This window comes from Euprymna scolopes, chromosome 3 (assembly GCF_053919585.1).
Source record: "Euprymna scolopes isolate OS-2025 chromosome 3, ASM5391958v1, whole genome shotgun sequence".
NCBI classification, from domain to species: Eukaryota; Metazoa; Mollusca; class Cephalopoda; order Sepiida; family Sepiolidae; genus Euprymna; species Euprymna scolopes.
In genome coordinates this window covers 1,253,744-1,275,243 of record NC_136484.1, presented here as the reverse complement: position 1 = coordinate 1,275,243, position 21,500 = coordinate 1,253,744, and the positions used below count along the sequence as shown (strand labels likewise).

At 32.9% G+C, this 21,500-nt stretch overlaps 1 long non-coding RNA gene across 1 annotated transcript; it reads right to left on the bottom strand.

Moving 5' to 3' along the window:
* Positions 1 to 4,768: 4,768 nt before the first annotated feature.
* LOC145252751 (uncharacterized) lies at positions 4,769 to 17,526 on the bottom strand. The gene is made up of 2 exons (XR_013863668.1): positions 17,287 to 17,526; positions 4,769 to 7,323 (listed from the first exon to the last, which is right to left on the bottom strand). It is a non-coding gene; the product is annotated as an uncharacterized LOC145252751 (long non-coding RNA).
* Positions 17,527 to 21,500: the final 3,974 nt, after the last annotated feature.

Here is a 21,500-nt window from a genome sequence, read left to right as displayed (position 1 = left end):
GTTCAGGATTGAACTCAGCACCTTTGGGTAACTGTAAACTTTGATACAACGTCTAGGACCACTCAGCCATATGTCACTAGGACAATTCTTAGTTGGTTTTTGTTAATGTTAAACCTATGTTGTTATTCAAGGTTTTCTCTCTCTATCAGAGGTGTCCAAATTGCATTCAGCTCTATGCTTGGTTTGCTCAGTAGGTTGTTATGTCCGAGCATGTGAGCTGTGACTTTAAGTTTTCTCACTTTCCAGTGGGTCTCTCTGTTTATTATTTTTACTTCATCCCATAGGGGGCGATGATCCCCCCCCTCTCCATCCAGACATGGTTGGCTATACCCGATTTTTCCGTCTCCCCTTTAGTTACCGCTTTTCGGTGTTCTTCCACCCTTACTTTAAGGGGGCGGCATGTTTCACCCTTGTAAACCTTTCTGCAACTGCATGGGATGGAGTATATGCAGTTTTTGGTCATGTTCTCATCCATGCGGGGCTTCACTCGTACCAGGTGTCGTCTGAGTGTTGACTCGCTTTTGAATACCGTCCTGATGTTGTAGGGGGCACATATTCTCTTAATCTTTTCGGAGATGCCTCGTATGTATGGTAGGCAGACCGTTGGAGGTTTTTGGGTTTCATTCTCCTCTCTTATACTATTAACACGTCTGGTGGATAGTATGCTATCGGGGTAGTTGTTACGACGGAGGGTATTCTTCAACCTGACCATTTCTTGGTGGTATGTAATGGTGTCGCTACTTATTGTCTCTGCTCGATGTTGTAAGCAGCGTGCGATTCCATGTTTGATACTGTATGGGTGATGGGAGTTGAAGTTTAGGTATTGTCCGGTGAAGGTAGGCTTGCGATATACGGATGTCTTAACCCCATGCTCTGTGCGTGATATGAGTATATCAAGGAAGGCCAGTTGGTTATCTTTTTCTTTCTCCATTGTGAACTGTATCGATGGTCTTATTGAGTTCACATGATCTAGGACAGCCTGGATGTCTTCCTGATGGGGCCAGAGTATGAAGGTGTCATCAACGTATCTTAGCCACATGGTGGGCTTTAAGGGAGCTGAACCTAAGGCCATGTCTTCGAAGTATTCCATGTATATGTTCGCCATCACTGGTGATAATGGCGAGCCCATAGCTAGTCCCTCCTCTTGTCGATATAGGTCAGTACCCATTCTGAAGTAGGTTGTTTCTATGCAGAATGTCAGCATTTCCATTAAGTTTGGCAATGGTACACATGTGCGCTCTTCTATGGAGAGGTCCGCAGCTAGTTTGTCTTGAATTACTGCTAATGCCTCACTAGTTGGGACTTTAGTGAACAGGCTAACCACATCTAGGCTTACCATTTGGTTTGTACTGATGGGTGCTCTCTTGATCAGTTCCGTGAAGTGGGCAGAATTCTTTACATGTGTTGCTGACTTGCCTGCTAATGGGTTTATTATATCCACAAGGTACCTGCTCAGTGGGTGGCATGCTGAGCCTCGGCAGCTCACTAGGGTCTGAGTGGAATACCGTCTTTGTGTATCTTGGGGAGACCGTACATATGTGGTAGCTTACTGTAATGCTGGACCAGCTGTCTATATCTCATCGGAGCGATGTGTTCCTTGTTTTTCGTAAGGATTTGTAACAGCTTTCTTTCGGTTTTCAAAGTTGGGTCCTTCTTTATTTTACCGTAGCTACCATCTGCGATTAGGCCTGCCATTTTTTCAGAGTATTCTGACATGTCCATCACCACAGTAGCATTGCCTTTGTCTGCTGGCAGAATTATTATACTGCTGTCACCCTGTAGGTTTCTTATAGCCAGCCTATCTTCCCGAGAGATGTTTGATTTAGGAGGCTTGGCTTTCTCGAGTACTTGTCTCACTTTCCATCTTATTTCATCACCTTGGGTTGATGGGATTCTAAGGGCTATATCTTCCATGTGTGTTATGATATCTAAGAATGGAACGCGTTTGGTTGTTGTTGCGAAGTTGAGACCTTTATTTAGTACTGCTTCCTCTGAGTGACTCAGTTGGCGGCTGCTGAGGTTGATGACCGCTTTCCCAGGTGAGCGGTGTTTTGATGTTACAATCCTCTGGTCTTTGAGCTTTGTGAGCTTCTTGATTTGAAAGGTTTACAAGGGTGAAACATGCCGCCCCCTTAAAGTAAGGGTGGAAGAACACCGAAAAGCGGTAACTAAAGGGGAGACGGAAAAATCGGGTATAGCGAACCATGTCTGGATAGAGAGGGGGGATCATCGCCCCTATGGGATGAAGTAAAAATAATAAACAGAGAGACCCACTGGAAAGTGAGAAAACTTAAAGAAACAGCTCACATGCTCGGATATAACAACCTACTGAGCAAACCAAGCATAGAGCTGAATGCAATTTGGACACCTCTGATAGAGAGAGAAAACCTTGAATAACAACATAGGTTTAACATTAACAAAAACCAACTAAGTGACATATGGCTAGTGGTCCTAGACGTTGTATCAAAGTTTACAGTTACCCAAAGGTGCTGAGTTCAATCCTGAACGAAGGCAGTGAAAAAGTAACATTGAAAAACAGAGAATCAGTAACTATGTCCCAAAACCTAGCTGGAGTCCGAACACGGTACCCCCGTAATAATAATAAAGGGTTGGGTTCGAGACTCCTAACAAACCGTTCACCTGACGAAGGCCGGAGGGCAAAACGGCCGAAACGTTGTGACAATAACAACCAAGATGAGGAAGTCAGTCCGACAATCTCAATCAATGAAAACAACTCATCTCAAAAATACAGACAATTACTATGCTCAGCATTTGTTTGGAATTCTGACCACATACCCGTGATCACGATAATAAAAAAATATTTGGAATCGGTTTGTAGAATTAATGAAAAAGCGAACTAACAAGAGCCAGCTCAAAACAACCAGGTGAAAATTTAGAAACATTTATTTTCATGCAGAATGACTGAATAATCATGCGAAGAAGATACATTAGAAGAAAATGAAACTATGGTTATCTAGCGATGAGTAATGTTTATAATAAATCATATTAACCCCCTCCCCTTTGGAAAACTGGGATGTTACATATGCATCGCTGATGGGTAACATAAAGTGCATCTTTTCAAAAAGTAAATATTCAGTAATTCAGGAAACAATGATTTGATAAAGGTAAACGCATAACCTGAGGTTTAAGATCACAAGTGGCTCCACACAATTCTCATATCGCATATTGAAAATACAATCTTTACTGACAATAACAGACTTGTGTTTTTCTGTGAGGGCTTCTTTTTACATTTTCAGAATGCAATTGTTTTCTGTAGCGGTAAAATATCCCCAAAATACGTTTGTGTTCATATCAAACAGAAATCACATTAGCAGTGATGTGGCTTCGTACAAACACCTAAATACAAAGTTCAAAACTGTTTACAGAGTTGCACCTTTTTTCACTCTCCTTATCATCGCTTTTTTCATCTTTCTCTTCATCAGTCATGACAAACCTAATGGTGACAGACTCTGGTGGTAATCTCCTCGTCTCTGGATACATAACTCTCTTTTTCAGTCTATATGAGCACCAGTTACTTGTCCGATATTAAATTGCATACATGTAATAGTGTTTTGATGTCTTGAATGATTTATTTGGATTTTACTTTCATTCAAAAAATTCAGAAGTACAGTTACTGTTATGAGAATATTGACTTCATAATCGCTTTCTAGCAATATTACTTACATCTTTGAAGTGTAACATGTAAGCAAAACATTAAGTTTATGGAACAATTGATATAATGAAATCATATAAAATAATAGATATAATAGTACCAGATGAGTGACCATTTAGAAATAGCAGGCGTTGTATGAAGGATATCAACACCTCCTTACAAGAACTGCAAAAGCCTAACGTGTCATCCCCCTGACGAGGATATACATGAAACTGGAGACCGCTTTTAAATGTCATACCCGCTTGGAAATTTCAACCTGCATAGGGTGAGTGCTGTTTCAGTACAGTATTATTAAATCTAATATACACAAGGGGGTTCATAGACAATAATATGTAATACAATATGTTCAAGTTAGAATATAGTCTTCAACGATCATATTTATTCATGTTTTAATGGATTTACTAAGGAAAGATAATATAGGTCAATTGAATTAATTTTATTATACGTTTCAATATTAAAATATTAAACAAAAACATTCTGATTATTTTAAGGTCTTGTATAAGAAACGATCAACTCCACATGTTGTTATTGTAGTTTATAAAAAAGGATCCTCATCCACAATCATATCGAATCTCATACTTTACTTATACTTTAGAGAGAACTTCATTGCTCACTAGACTATCTTCCAACGTCTAAGGTCTTTCTGCACTGCAGGTGTCACGGGAACGTGGCATGCGGATACTTTCCACTACAAGTAAACCCTGACTAAATATTCAAAATGACATGAAGTATTCACAGCATAAATAAGATCTCGCTGTGGCTAACGCACACTGAATTTTATGAGGGATGGTGCACCTTCTCCAAGTGGTGTTACCTCAGTAACAGCACCAAGCTGGATACTTTATCAGATTAGATAAATTCTTGTTCTAGAATCGAGTAATATTATGAGATTACAAGAAAGATATAACATACTGAAATGATGAATTGGGAAAAAAATGTTCTCAATTTCATTAGTGTTTGAATGATAAAGGAGAACTTAAATGGAATATTCAAATATCTATGTATCTCATATAAAAAAAATCGTTATTTCCAAGAAGGAAGGGTTTGATTTCTAAGAACTTTGACTGAAGTACAAAGAAACAAAAAGTATAAAAACATGGCTGCAATTCAATTTATTAACAAAAAAAGTGAAGTTGAAAAATCTGAAACGAAAACAATGTTTTGTAGAAAAGAGGCACAAGATTTTAGTTGGCATTTATTTAAATATACTCAACAAATTTGGCCATTTTGTTTTATGGCTTATCGACCATTTTCAGATTATTTACTACAGAATCCTTTAATCTTGGAAAGAACGCGTTTATGCTTCACATCTTTGCCTTCAATCATTTAGGAAAAAGGTTTTATTCTTCAAGTTCTTTCAAATATTTATTCATGGTGTTTAGTTTGGTTATTTTTTATAACATATTATCATTATGGTAAACGTTTTTATGTTTCAAGTTCTTTATATCTTCAAATACTTGTTTTGTTTTATGGCATATCAACATTTTTCCAGGTTCGGTCAATTTTGGGAAAAATTAATTTTCTCAGGATTTTGTTCTAGCTGGGAATGCAGTATTCTAGCAATGCTATATATTCACTTCCTATTTCTGGTGTGGGTTTTCATATGTTTTACTAAATTTACTTTCCGAGGAGAAGAATATTCACAAAACTTACACGAAAATGATTTTTCTCGATAATGAGTTTTCGCATGTTTGCTTAATTGTGCTTTTTGAATGCAAGAATATTCACACATTTCACAAGAATATGGTTTCTCCCCGGTGTGTGTTCGCACATGCAACATTAAACCCGATTTCATTGTAAAAGACGATCCACACACTTCACACGAATATGGCTTTTGTCCTGTGTGACTTCTCATATGTAACACTAAATTATATTTTCGAGAACAAGAATATTCACAGATTTCACAAGAATATGGCTTTTCACCAGTGTGAATTCGAATATGTTTGACCAAGTTTGATTTCTGAGAACAGAGATAGCCACACACTTCACAGGAATATGGTGTTTCGCCACTGTGAGTTCGCATGTGTATGTCTAAGTTTGATTTCTTTGCAGATGAATAACCACATATTTTACAAGTTGGTTTTTCCTTTGTGTGTGTACGCAAATGTCTCATTAAAGTTGTGCACATTGCAAAAGAAGAGCCACAAAGTTTACAGACATGTGGTTTATCATCAAGTGAATGCATTTGAATGTGTTTAGCAAAGTCTGATTTATTTGAACAGGAATAGACACAACTTTTGCAAGTATATACCTCGTCTTTAGTGTGCGTTTCCATTGTTTATTCAAACACTTGTTTCATATGTAAAAGTCACAAACTATCTGGTTCAAGATTTTTAAAAATCTATATGGTGCAAGAGTAAAAAGAGTTAGACTATACGGTTCAATAGTTAATAAATTCATAGACTTTATGGTTCATAAGTTAAATGAGTAAAAAACTATAGAGTTCACAAGTAAAATGATTCATCGCATTTGAAATCATTAATTGCATTATAGAATAATATTATAGAACAGACTATATAGTTTGAGTAAAAAAGAGTGACAAACTATATGGTTAAAAAGTAACAAAATCAGAAACTATATGGTTCAAAAGTAAAATGAGTCACAGAATATACGGTTCAAGATTAAAATAGAGCATATACGGTTCAAAAGTAAAATATGTCTCCAACTATATGGTTAATAAGTAAAATGAATCACAAGCTTTATGGTTCATAAGTAAAATAAGTCATACCTTATACGGTTCATAAGTAAAATGAGTCACAAAGTATATTGTTTATAATTAAAATGAATCACAAACTATATAGTTCATAGGTAAAATGAGTCACTAACTATATGGTTCATAAGTAAAATGATTCATCTTATTTAAAATGGTTAGTTGCATTTATTATAGAATAGTATACAACAGTCTATATGATTCAAAAGTAAAAAAGAGTCACAAACTATATGGTTCAAAAGTAAAGAGTCATGAACTATGAAAGTAAAGAGACACGGACTATATAGTTCAAGATTAAAATAGAGCCTATATGGTTCATAAGTAAAGAGTCATAAACGATATCGTTCAAGAGTAGAATGATTCCTCATATTTTAAAGGATTAATTGCATTTATTATAGAATAATATAATAGAATAATGTTATAGAAAATTAGATTTTCCTAATACATCAATTGACTAACATTAACAAAAAAGATCAGACCATTTTCTCATAAAAAATAGTAAAATATTTACTAAAATTAAACAATATCTAAATTTATGCCCTTAAAATGTACTGTATAATTTCAGATAACCTTGTGTGTTTTAATGAGAGAAGGATCTATAAAGTTAAAAGGATATTAGTTCTGATTCATCACTTTACATTCATTCAAGTTTGATTCTTTTGAAATTGGTTTCATATTCAAATATTATTTTCCAATAGAACATTTGAATTGAAATCTGTTTTTACATGTTGCAAGAAAAGTTAACATTTTAAAATGAACGCAATAACATTTAACATTTTCGAGAAAAAATGTTGGTAAAAAATTTTTCTACAGTTGAACATTAACTTAATTGCATTAATCATGTGTGATTTTGTAATCCAGATAAATAACTTCGCGAAAGATTTTACTGATCTTTAAATCTTGGAAAGATCATTCAACAAAAGATTCGACACAGGAACATCTGCAAAAACACAAAAAGTAAATTTCACTTTTAATTTTTACATAATAAAGTTGTTAATGTGTTTGGTTTGGACACAACATCAAAAGATTTGCATTAAAAATTCATATTAAAAACATAAAAAATAATCTGAAGTATTCGAACTTGACATATAACAAATTGGATACAAATTTTGGTTGGAAATATTCTAAAGTAAATTATTCCTAGACTTCTATGTAGACTTTTATGTTACATAACCAAACTATTATTGAGTGGAAGCTTTATGCAATGAATAAAAATGGACTTGAATACAGAAATTAAAACATAAAAGTTCTTTATTTTATTTGGCTAGCAAGATATTGACTCTCATATAAATATGACACTAAGGAATATTTTAAAAATCAAAAGGCTATGTATTCAAGATAATGGTAAGGAGCAAAGCAGTTCACATAAAAAGTTACATTACACATTTGGCAATAAGCTAGTCGCTTACTATTACAATAATTTATGTAAATTCATACATCATCGAACAAATAAAATTTTAACAAATTTCAAAATAATTTTTAAAAGAGTTTCAACAGCTCTCAGGGAAACGCTGATAAATATAGACGAATTTTATCCTTTCTCCATAACAATTATGCAGTAACAGTACTATTATATATTACTTCATATATTTAAAAGAAAATGGTTATTTAATTTCCTTTTAATATGACAGTGCGACATAATGGCTTACTAACTAGACTAACTGTTCATATTCAGCATTGCATGGTAATATTTTTGGTACTTGTACAGAACTCACCCCTCATGAAAAACAAAAATAAAAGGAAATTTGTATGCTATATGTACCTGTAATAAATATCATATACTAAAAATCATGTAAAATTATCAAGCAATTTTATTTTTAAAGAAGAAAATCAAATTTTATCGATAAACAATGAGCAAAGATCTCATGACACCATTTTGAAAAGTCTGAAGATACAAGGGACATAACTCTAAATAATTCAAATCAAGCTTTATTTAATATTATTGGTTTGGAATTACTATTTATTGTACAAAATCATACTAAACACAGATAATCAATTAATACAAGTGTTTATCTATATGATATTCCTTCCTGAGTTAATGCATAGAATACGCTTTGAAAAGTTTTTGAAGGTGATACTGCTTCAAAAAGGAGCTAATTAACAAGATTGTACTTTATAAAAGGTGTTGTAATGCTAGTATTTGAATAATTGACGAGGGAGAACACAGTAAAGGTTTTATATGTATTAATGAAAATACATGAAAAAAGTAAATTGAGCAATATCTTTGCTCCACTGCTGCACTAGTTGGTGACAACCATAATCTCCATGTGTCCATCTTTGACGGATTTTGTTAACCAGTCCTCGTTCCCCAGAAATGACATCATGGACAGAAGTGACGTCATGGAATAGTTCATTATTCCAAGCAATAGGGGTCCGTCCTGAAAAAAGGCCAATCTGACAAACCTGGACAAGAATATTAGAGTTAACACCATTTGATGTAGCCTTATTTTTGAATATCATAATAATAATTCATAATCATTGTTGTAATAGTGTAAGATGCAGTGGTTCTTAACCAAAGGAACATTCAAAAGAAACAGGGGAAAAAGAATTGTCTGTAAGAGGTACTGGATTGAAAAAATAAATTAAAGATTGCCTCTTACATGTTTTTGTTTGTATTGAACTATGTAGCACAATATTATTTTTGAAATATTTGTTTGTACTTATCTCATTTTCATCAGTTCTATATTTAATATACAATTGACACTATTTTTTATATAAATGTTAATAAACTAATATTTGCTGCATGTTATTGGTTTTTCTGTCAAAAAAAATATAATTTTTTGTCCTATTCAGAAAAAATTGCATTTTTTTTTCAAAACATATTTGTTGATTAAATATATTTCTCATTCCGTGGAATTTTGATGAGTCCTGCTAGTAAGGAAATATTCTCAATTAAATTATTTGTAGACATCTATGGCCTCGTACACAAATTATAATTACTTGGTACTAGGCATTTAAAAATAGAAACTCTATTGATATTAATTAAATAAACAGTTTTGATATTTGAAAAGTGTTATTCATTTACTTAAATTTTATTTTTTCCAATTTACAATGGTTATTTTCTGGCCAACTGTTTCTAATAATGATTTCTTAATAAATTAATCTCTAATTGTGCATAACTGTTTTAATTTTATTTTAAACAATTTGTTATAGAATTGTATATATTCAGGACTTTACATTGCGAGTGGAACAGTCGCATTTGTGAGTGATTTTTCAAAGTGGCAACTAGAAATACTGAAACGCTTATTTTTTGGCGATTGTATTGCTTTCACTGACAATCATCCAAAGCTCACTACTGAGTGAAAAATATTTTTTTCTTTGTAATAAAACGAACAAAGTTAAATTATTTAAACAATAAAAGTTTAATAGAATAATGTACTCTTTTTTTCTTTTATTTTAACGAAGGCTGTTTAAAAAATATCTGAAGAAAGTAGAATATGTATACCTTAAGTATCAACATAAAATTTGTTGTATATTTAGAATTACACTTAAAAAAAACATAAACTTTTTATAATGTACATACTCATCACAGAATGAAGATGTCATATTCTAAAAATCATGTGGGTTTGGCTAGTAACTTTTCTGTTTGGCTAGTAAACGAAAATATTTAGTTGTCAAAAGTCAACTAAAGATAAATGTGTCCATAGAGCCCTGATATTCCGTTGAAATGCAATATATTGTATATAATTTCCAATATTTTGAGGTTTTACATGTAAGAATAATCGAATGTTATATTTCATGTTCTTTTCTCTTGAATAATGTCTTCATTCCTTTGCAATCATTCTCAATTTCATAAGAGAAACAAGATAACACAATGATTTCACTGTGCATCACACTTGTTCCTTTTACTTATGATTTTCATCTTTTTTGAACGCACATTCTATCATACATAGTTCTTATCTTTGACAACGAGAGTAGCAGCAGCTAATAAGCATGAATGACTAGAGGCAGTCACACAAAAAATGACGGATATTAGCACCTTCCAATGCAAAAAAATAAAAAGTAAAAGTTACAAGTATTTGAAAATGACTTAACGTTGTTTAAAGATTTTCTCAAGAAAATAGTGAGGTGTGACATACAATAGTTATGTTAGATATAGATGAGGTCAATATATGCATAATATGTTAAGCCTGTATTTTAATAATTTTATTGCACATATCTGAATCTCATCAATGGATCACAAAATACTACAATATTATCTAATACTACCAACGACTTCAATTATCTTCAAATGTTTATAGGTCTTCAGGTTCCATGTGAGGAAGAAATTAGAGAAACGTTTAACATTGACTAAAATTAGAGAAACGTTTAACGTTGACTAAAAATAACGTCGCTAACGAGTGTCTGCTTCATTTTCAAAAATCAATCCATATATTACTATTTTTTAAATTATTATTGATAAAACTATAGTTTTTTATATTTATATTAGTTTTATCAATCTGTGATGTTGTTTGGGTATATGGAGATCGAGAATGGCCTGCATCTTTCTTTTAACTAAGAAATGTCTGATTATATTAAATATTTGGTCAGTAATACTGTCTTAGTGTTGAATAAAAGTCGCACATACAGAATCCAGTCAAAGAAAATATATGAGATTTCAGAAAGCCATTAAAAAACAATAATGACATGTCAAAAGACTATGGACAAACGTCATAAAATTGGAGTTAGTTATTTTTGTTTTGCCGGGCAGGGGCAAGCCAATGACCAAATTCAAGAATACATGCTTTCCTTACACTAAAACCCAATATCCTCTTCCCTAATTGGACAACTCATTGCTTGCCACCAAAGCCAGAGTAAAGTTGTTACATACTTTTATGTTATTGACATTCTTCTGAGTACAGCATAACGAGTTAATTTTTTTGAGGAGACCATTATGATAGATTTTGTCAAAGGCTTTGAACATATCAAATGCGACCTTCATATCGAATGTGTGGTATATGTGTTCAGAGATGACTGTTAGGATATCCACACTATAACAGGATTGCCTAAATTATTATTGTTAATCAAAGAGATATTCAGGCTATACAAGATAGAGTTATTGGTAGGCTAATTAATGATTCAAAGATTTAAGTGAAGAGTAAGAGAGTCTTATAAGATGAAAATTTTGTAGGTTATTTCTATTGCAAGAATTTTTCGAATTTTATACTGCAGTGGCGATTTTACATCTATCAGAGAAGCAAGATTCTGCAAGTCATTTCTTAAAGAGTTTGGGGAGAGTAGAATCCAGTTCAATGGAACATTGTTCTAACACTGCATAGGAATAGGATCTAGTATACATATTTTCGAGGAATCAAGTTTTTTTGCTTTTAATAATAGTCTGGACATGAAAAGGGTTGATGATTATCTATTGTGATTTATGTATAAAAACTTGAGGGCAGAGAGGTTTTCAGAGTACAAGGTAGAATTTAGGTAAAACCACTGAGAAAGTAGTTTAGCCTTATCTGATGATATGCAAACAGATTTATTGTTTTTGCATAGTCGATGAATTAATGAGTATTATAGATTATACATAAATTGCAAGTTTCAAATTTCTCCAACAGAACACAATTCCTAGTCATATCAATGTATCTAGTCTTAACTGCAGCTATTTCACTCTTACAATAATTTATTGGGGCTACAAATTTTCATCTATCTGTAAGTTGAATTATGACAGAAAAACTAGTGATATTTTCACTGCATATTCATAATAGCAGCTAAACAGGTGAATGTAACTGATTGCTATAGAATATTTGTGTTGGTGACAAATTATTCTATGCTTGATTTGAGTCAATTAGTTGCATCATTTTAACTTTATTCAGAAAAGTTTTTGTTGTCCGGTTCATCTTTGCTAAAATTACTGAGGGATTCCCAATCAGTACATTCACGTTTTGAATAACACTATAGTATAGGGTTGAAGATTTATAGTTATATAAGTCATCATTACAACATAATCTGCATTCCAAAGTGAGCTATGGGGATTTGTCAGACAAGCATTGGCCAGTGTTGACAAGAAGAGAAAATTGAAGAGAATTGCTTGTCTCCACGACCTGATTCGGACAAAAAAATCTGTAAGGGAATGAGTAATCAAAAACCTGTTACAAACTGATTTGTGGAGCTGAGAAATCTAAACCAATCTATGAAGTACACATAAAATACATGATTTTTATGCAAGGAACAAAGAAAAGTGATGAGTCAATACTATTATAGGCATAGTTCAGTTTGGACAAAGTTTTACTTAGCCTTTGCCAGTTTTTCATATTTTACAAATTTATTTTGTAAAATATTATCATGTTTTGTTGTAATCGCTTTGTATGTATTTATTATTCACTCCAAACAAGGCATATTTCCACTAAAGCGTAAGAGGCTACTGTGGTAATCGCCAGATTTATAGAGGGCGGCCTGAGTAGGTGGATATGAAATTTCTGCAATAGTTAGCAAGAAAGGAATTTAAAAGGCAAACAGTCCGAGGAAAGGAATTATTTGAGTACAAAATCTTTTGGCATTTAGAGGTCCATATAGTAAAGATGCTGGAATTTAGGAGCTAGTACGGTGAGGTTGTGGACATTCTCGCTTGGGAGTGGAGAGCAAATATGGTAATTTCATCAAAGCACTTTTTGTTTTATTTTTTTCTTCAGATGCTGTACTCATCCCATTATTGTACTAGTCCAATTCCAGAGTGCTTCATTTTGAAACTCACTATTAGTAGCTGACCTTGTGACTGTCTGTGGGTAGGTAAAAAAAGAGAGCTATACGACAGATGTGAAAAACTATAGTGAGAAAATTTGCAGTTTTACTTGGCATTTCATGAGGCCAGAGAGACAAAATTGTCAGTTGAAGCAACCATATAGCAAACTTTTCCATCAAAGCTAATAAACTGCCAACCAGCAAACCTTCAGCAGACAGCAGGATTATGTTTTCTTAAGAAAAGAAATTTCTCTCTACATTGTTTGATATCATGTTCAAGACACGCTTATCCGAACAACTTATGAAAATCAACAACTAATAAAATAGTTTTCATTCAAATTTATTGACATATAATAAGCAATTTTATTAAACCTGTGTTAAATATATTTTTGGGAAAGAAATTTTTAGTCTTCACCATGCAACTAACAGCTCTGCAGAAATCCTTTGTAAACAACAGGGGACTAAACTTGAAGATAACCAAAAATATGATATGAAAAAATAAAGCCCTATTAAAAACATTTTAAAATAAATATTTTAATTATGATATATTTTAATAAAAACATTCTCAATAACAGCTAAGTTCGTTTGCTTATTTTAAAACTGGAAGGCATGAAGGAAACAATAAATTATAATCAGAAGGAACATTTCAAGGGCATCCACCATGAAGCTAAAGGCTCAGCAGAAACTATAAGCTAAAGAAATAAGCACAATTTGAAAATAACCTATTATTTTATATTTATATCATAGTAAAAATCATTCTTTGTTTAGAAATCACAAAAAGATTTTACTAAAAGGAACATATTTTTTAAATTTATGTCAGTGTGAATAATTTATTTTTAGGATTCTTTTTATTTTCGTATTCATGCAGAATACCAAATGTGCTGAAATAACAGCTCATTCTTAACATTAAAGGACTGGGGTTTTTTTTTAATATTCTGTACTTTCACCAAACAATAAATATCCTAAAAATTAAATTTAACTTTAAAATCCTATCTAAATAGCATTGTCCCTATTCGCTGACACAAACTAAACAGACTGCACACGAGAGCGTCAAAGCCTGAATTTTTTCTGTGTCTACATCAACGGCATAATTTGCCAGTCCTCCCAGCAAGAAAACCACTATAGAGAATGGAAAAAGAATCAAGTTTGAAATATGAACATCACAGCCGACGACCCTCCTGCATGTACATCAACACAAATAATTAACCCATGGAACACTATGAGAACATAATTTTTACTCATATACATCCACGAGTTTGTCAGCATAAATCTGATATAGACAAGTGAACATACCTCCAAACAGATGACTTCCTGCTGTACATTAAGGCTGTTACTTCATTAGGGAAGAAAGAATGCCAAAGAATGCCAAAGGAATATAAGTATGCATATATTTTTATATTACACATGACAGCATGGTCCTGAATAAGTCTGTCCATTCAATCCCGAGCATCTCCGATGATTCAGCACATGATCCTGAATGATACCGTCAACCCGACATGATACGATCCCATACAACATTGTCAATCAACACAATATGATCCTGATCAACACCATCAATCAACACACGATCCCAAACAACACTGTTGATCAACATGACATGATTCCAAACAATACCATCAAATTGGCATGCCATGATACCAAACAACACCATTGATCGATATGACATGATTCCAAACAATATCATTGAATTGACACACCATGACATGATCACAAACACAGTAACACAGAGCAACTGTTGTTCCTGAATGACTTATCAGCTTGTTTTTTTATAGCTGTTGCAGGGAGACTCAATTCATCAGGTCTTCAACTATGTCTACAAGCCAAGTATAAATACAGCTGGTTTTCGATAACCAGAAAGAATAGGCTTAGATTACGGAGCAGTGAGGTCCGTAAACGCTGCCATCCCAGCAGCAGCCCAAACCACAGCATCAGCAGCAGTCAGCCGCTGTCAACCTCACTTAAAACAGCATCAGCAGTAGCCCGAGCCACAGCATCAGCAGCTGCCAGCCATCGTCAACCTCACCAAAAACAACATCAGCAGCAGCCTTGCCATAGCATCATCAGCAGCCAGTAATCATTGACGTTAAGATATGGAAACTAACACAAGTCTAAAATGAAAACATATCAATGCCCAGGGCCATCATATCTTCAACTATGTCTGCAGACCAAGTATAAATACAGCTGGTTTTTGAGGCTAGAACACCGAACAGTGAGGATGTCCGTCGATGCTGCCATCCCAGTAGCAATCAACACCACAACATCAGCAACCAGCCATCGTCAACTTCGCTTACAACAACATCAGCAGCAGCTTTGCCACAGCATCAGCAGCAGCCATCATCGACTTCACCCCAGACGACAGCTGCAGCAGCTGTCCAGACTACCCCATCTTCACCATCAGCCTGCCAACTGATCGCTATCCTTATTCCAAGCAGCTGATCGACATCCCCATCACCACCTCGACCATCACATCCTAATAATACCAATAGCACGTTTTTTGTACATAGGCGTTACCACTCATCAAGGCCCACAGGCCACTCGAGGATAAGGGTTAAAGAGTGTACAATAATCAATTGGACAATATATTAATCGTTAGTAATGGAAATTCGGTAAATCTGTTAACAAGTGGAACGGCTCATCAAGAACTTGCTTATGTTGGACTTAGAGGAAAACTATATTGTAGTCAGCTGAAAAGCAGGCAAATGGAAGACAGTTCCACAGGCGTGCAGTTCTAAGAATGAAACTTTGTTCATGGAATCTACATTTAAGTTTAGGCACAGATAGAGTGGGGGAAATTATTGATAGTGTTTTCAGCTAGACGAGTGTTTCTCATGAAAGTTTGGCAAGGGGGGGCATAGATTGGAGCTCAGTCGAGCACTTGCTATGAAAATAACGATAAAGTACAGACAGGCTCGCAACATCTCCTCTGTGAGAAAGAGGTTGCAGGGAAGAGAAAAAGGCATCCCATACTAGGCTACAAAATCCATTTTGAATTCTATCTAGGCCGCATAAGTCCTTTTTAGCAGCTCCTGCCAAGATGTGGCAAGAGTACTCCATCCTTGGACGTAACTGGCTCTTATATAGATAGAGAATTGCATCAGCAGTAAGATATCTACTGGATCGATAGAAGGATTCCAACCATTTTTCCAGTGACCTTGGAAACAAATGTGATGTATGTGTTCAATCTCAGATCAGGAGTAAAGGTCAAGTCCAGAAGCTTGTCAAAACATGAAGCATTGACCCTGAATAAAAGTTTAAACTAAACTTTTTCATTTGTCCTTATTGCTTCTATACGCTCATTTTTGCAATATAACAATTGGCTCATTTAAAGTTTAAAATGCAAAAATCAAGTATCATGGTTCAATTGTGCTCTATACAAAAGCATTAATTTTGAATGCACCTTGCACCTCTGTCTAATCAAAGAATCAACTGTTGATTTATGAAATTAATTTTACATAATCACTTGGATTTAAGTTAAACAAAAGTCAAGTATCATGGTTCAATTGTGACCTAAAAAGAAACATTCATTTTGCATACGCCCATGTCTTAAAAACGAATCTATGTTCTTTTTATATGCTGGGTTTTTCTGCGTGTGCGGTGATAAAACTTCTCAAATGCACTCGTGACATTAGGCTGTATAAAAGTGTAAATTTGGTCCAAATGGAGCTTCTTTCTTGAATTGTTTCGATTATCGATATATGTATCAGAATGCGTCTAATACAAAACCAAAATAAGAACACTCCCAGACACATCAAGTACCTTTGTGTGTTAATAGGGAGCTCTCTCTCTCTCTCTCTCTCTCACACACACACACACACACACACACACACACACACACGAAGTTCCTTTTATATATAAATTAACTGAAATTTTGAAATACGTTCAGACTGTAAAATTAAAGTCCATATAAATAATTTATAATACAATTTCAATCAGACAAAGAAGCTCAATATACGAGACAGAGCAATATAAATGAAATATAAATGAAATTTTGAAACTAAATTTAATAAATTACAAAATTACGACTAATTTATCATTCGACAAGGAATACAAAAACAGCTTTATTTTTTTTTTCTTGTCGAATAATAAATTTGTCGTAAAAATTTTAATTTACTGAATTCACTTCTAAATTTTAATGAAGTATCATTCATAATCGAGATTTTTATTCGATTCAACTAAAAATAAACTTATTAAAATTTTTAAACCATTTTTTTTTTTTTTTTTTAAGTAAAGAAAATCTTACCTTATATTCCAGGGGAGGGTCAAAATCTACGAATATTACTTTAATGTTTAAAACAGAAAATTTGATCGGATTGTTGGGATTCCTTTTGAAGCGATGATGCAACTAATATTTTGTGCGTACAATTCATTAAGGAATAAAATATACGAAAATTTAAAAAAAGAATCAAACACGATTTAAAAGAAAGTGAAGCAATTCAGTGACATATAAACAATGTCAAGGATATCATGAACCGGTGTAAACCATTATTTCGTTTCTTATATTCATAAGTTCCGTGGGAAGAAAGTTTAGTAAAATTTTACATTAAGACCCGTCTCACGTTCGTAAAATATTTTTTTATTATTTTATTTTATTTTATTTTTATTTTTTTATTTATTTATTTTTATTTTATTTTTTTAATTATTTATTTATTTATTTTTATTTATCTATTTATTTATTTTTTTTTTTTTTTTGTAGATATCGGTGTGTTAAAAACGAATCTGCAAACCGTTTCCGTCGCAAAAAATGATATGAAGAAATTACTTTTTCAAAAGGTGGGTGATCACTTTTCCATGTAAATTTAACTTCAAATAAGCACCCCCTTAATGGCCGCCTGAGAGAGGGCGCATTTTTTGGAGTGTTTATTGGCTAAAAAGTTTTTTCGATTTCTTTTTCTGTTTTCATCTTTCAATAAAGGCACGAGGAAATTAAAACATAATGAAAAATCGGTATTTTATTTTACGGCTTGTCTCACATTCGTAAAGAAAAAAAAAGCTTTTGTAGTTTTCGATGTGCTTTAAAAGAACATGGTAACCGTTTCCGTCGCAAATTTACCGTTTGTATGGTATTAACCCCTCAACTCTGGGGCTATTTTCCATTTCACAGCCCAGCAGCACTGCTGGGGCCCCAGCAGTGGCGTAGCAAGGGCGGGGAAGGGAGGGGGCGGCCCGCTCCGAGCGGCACGTTCCATGCGGCGGCATTTTGAGATGGCAAAAAATAAAAAATAAATAAAAATAAATGAAAGCTAACAAAAAATCTTAAATTGTATGTCGAAAAGGTTGTAAAATATCCGGACTTTTAGAGATATGTGTCCCTATTTTACGAGCGGCCCCTGTCAGTGGGGGGGGGGGCATTCTTAAGGGGTGAAAATAGAAAAAAAAAATGCATAAAAGCTAACAAAATATCTTAAATTTTATACCGAAAAGTTTTTTAAAAATCGAAAATTCTGGAGGTATTGGAATCAGAAAAATGTATCCCTATTGTATTGCACGAGCGGCACATGTCAGAGGGCGACATTTTGAGAGGTTAAAAATAGAAAATAGAAAAATAAATGAAAATAAATAAAATCTAACAAAAGATTTGAAATTTTTTTTTACCGAAAAGGTTGTAAAAAATGGAACTGTTAGAGGTATTAGAATCAGAAAAATGTGTCCCTATTGTACGATTGGCACATGTCGGGGGCGACATTTTGAGATGTTAAAAATAAAAAAACAGAAAATATAAATAAAAGCTAACAAAAAATTTGAAATTTTATACCGAAAAGATTGAAAAAGATCGGAACTTTTGGAGGTATCGAAATCAGAAAAAGGTGTCCCTATTTTACAAGCGGCCCATGTAAGGCGGGGAGGGGCGCATTTTGAGATGGTAAAAAATAGAAAATAGAAAAAATATATAAAAATAGATAAAAGCTAACAAATATCTTAAATTTTATACCGAAAAGTTTTTAAAAGATCGGAACTTTTGGAGGTATCAGAAAAATGTGTTCCTATTTTACGAACGGCACATGTTAGGTGGGGGATTTTTATGAGGATAAAAATAGAAAATAAAAATAAATAAAAGCTAAAAAGAATTTGAATTGTTTTACCGAAAAAGTTGTAAAAAAATCGGAATTTGAAGGTATCAGAAAAATGTGTCCCTAATTTACGATTCCAAAACCGATTGTTTTAAATGTTTAACTTAATTTCTTATTTATTGGTACTAATGATAAATATTTATTGTTTTTAAATTATCACTGAATCTAAAATGATAATAACACCAAAGTACGGTGTAAATTTATTTTATTTCTAAAATAAAGTTTTAAAAAGTTGCATAAATTCTCTAGGTAACCTTTCAAAGAAAGCAGTTGATTTACATGTTCCAAAAATGGTGAAAAATTAAACAAAACATTTTTGTCAAGAAAAATACTTTCAAATATCACTGATAATTAAATGATACAACGGAAAATAAGCAACAGAAAATTATGTAATTTTGGAATTGTAGAAACATTAAGCAAGTACGGAATAAAAGTCGACTGTAAGCATATTTTATGATCATCATATCGGGGAATATAAAATCAAATGGGAAATAAGCGTTACACCTCAAATAATATTTAAGTGGCTTTCTATGTGATCGTTTAAATACTGCCGAATTTCTGTCAAGTTTCGAACAATTACAGAGTAATTGATTTTTTTCAAACTATTCCCAAAATTTTCTAATCACTGATGTATTTATGATTAAACCGAAATTTATTATGATGAATTAATTCTGGTAATAGGATTTTAATTTTTTTACTTTTTTTTATTAATATAATAATTGTAAAAGATAATACAAGGAAAATCTTCTTAGAACGCGTACGTAACTTTAAAAAATCGACTTGCTTTCAAACAAGAGTAAATATTTAAAAATATGTATATTTCTGTGAGAGGCACTTGATTACTATTTAAAACTATATCGTCTTATATATATATATATTATATTCCTATTTAAAACTATATCGTCTTATATATATAGAATGGTCTTAAAGTCTATCTTCAATTGACATTTATTCCGTAGATGCTTAACTTTCATACCTTGCCAAAATTAGTTCCCTGGTGTGTAATTTTCCTAAATTTAATTAAATTAAAAAATATATATAAAAAGTAATTTTTAATGTTTTTGATTCATTTGGGATTTTATCTGTTTTTGCTTAAATTAGCTAGTGGGTTTTGTCCGGTGTCCTTTTGTCCGTTCCCTAGTTGTATATATACATATATATATACATATATATATATATATATATATATATATGAGCAAACAGTTAATAAAATATGTTAAAAAAAACACTTTGAAATGAGTTAAAAACATATTTAATCTGAAAAGGAAACACTAGATAAATGGATAGTCCTTAATCCGCGGAGTTTCGAAGAAATACTCTCCTTCTCATCTGAGGGTAGGAATTAGCAAAATGCGGGATCGGATTTTGCATGCAGAAGTATTTGATGAAACAACAAGTAAGTCAAAGATCTTACTAGAAAACAAAATAAGTTAAGCAGAGGGAATATGGTAAGGAAAAAGGTGATTACACATGAATGGATAGTCTGGTGGAAGATAAAAAATCCAGTGACGGTAAAATCCAAATGTAAAACTTCAAGAAAGTTAAAAGAATTTCCATTTGTACAAGTAAAATCCAAAGACATCCCGTAATTGGAAGAAGATGGTCCATAATAATCCAAAGGCAGAAATCCATGGAATAATTCACAAACATATGTACAAGGAAAAAAAATAATATTAATAAAAGAAAAATAAGATGTGCTTTTCACTCTACTTTCGAGACATAACTATAAATAAAAAAGATCTAGGAAGAAAAAGGAGAGAAAAAAAGGATAAAGTTAAATATAAAATAAAGTTAAATATAAAATAAAGGGAAACAAAAATCAAAAAGACCCAGGCAGGAAATGTTAAAGGCGCGAAAATATATATAGGGCAAATGTATATGTGTGTGTGTGTGTGTGTGTGTGTGTGTGTGTGTGTGTGCATATACTAGTGATGGCATGACTCCAAATTTTTTTCCGATTCCGATTCAATTACCGATTCTGTCTTAAATTCCTGATCCGATACGATTCCCGATTCCGATTCTTTTTAAATTTCTAAATATTTAATTAATGATTTGTTTTTGTCTTTTTTTTTAATAACTCTAAAACCTTCTCATGTCTGCATATATTTTCGCAAACAAAAAATGCACTTAGTGTGTGTGTGTGTGTGTGTGTGTGTGTGTGTGTGGGAGGAACATATATTAAGTATACGGGGTTTGTTGAAAATTTATCCCCTTTCAGATAAATTCGACACGAAAATAAAAGCATGAAAATAAAAGGGGGGGTAAAGAATAATATAAAGGTCTTGTTTCAAAACAGAAAAGTGATTTTATTTACAATGAATTTGGTTGCAAATTTTTCCCTTTGTGGGGATTAAATTCCAAAACATAGAACGCCAAGGTAACAACA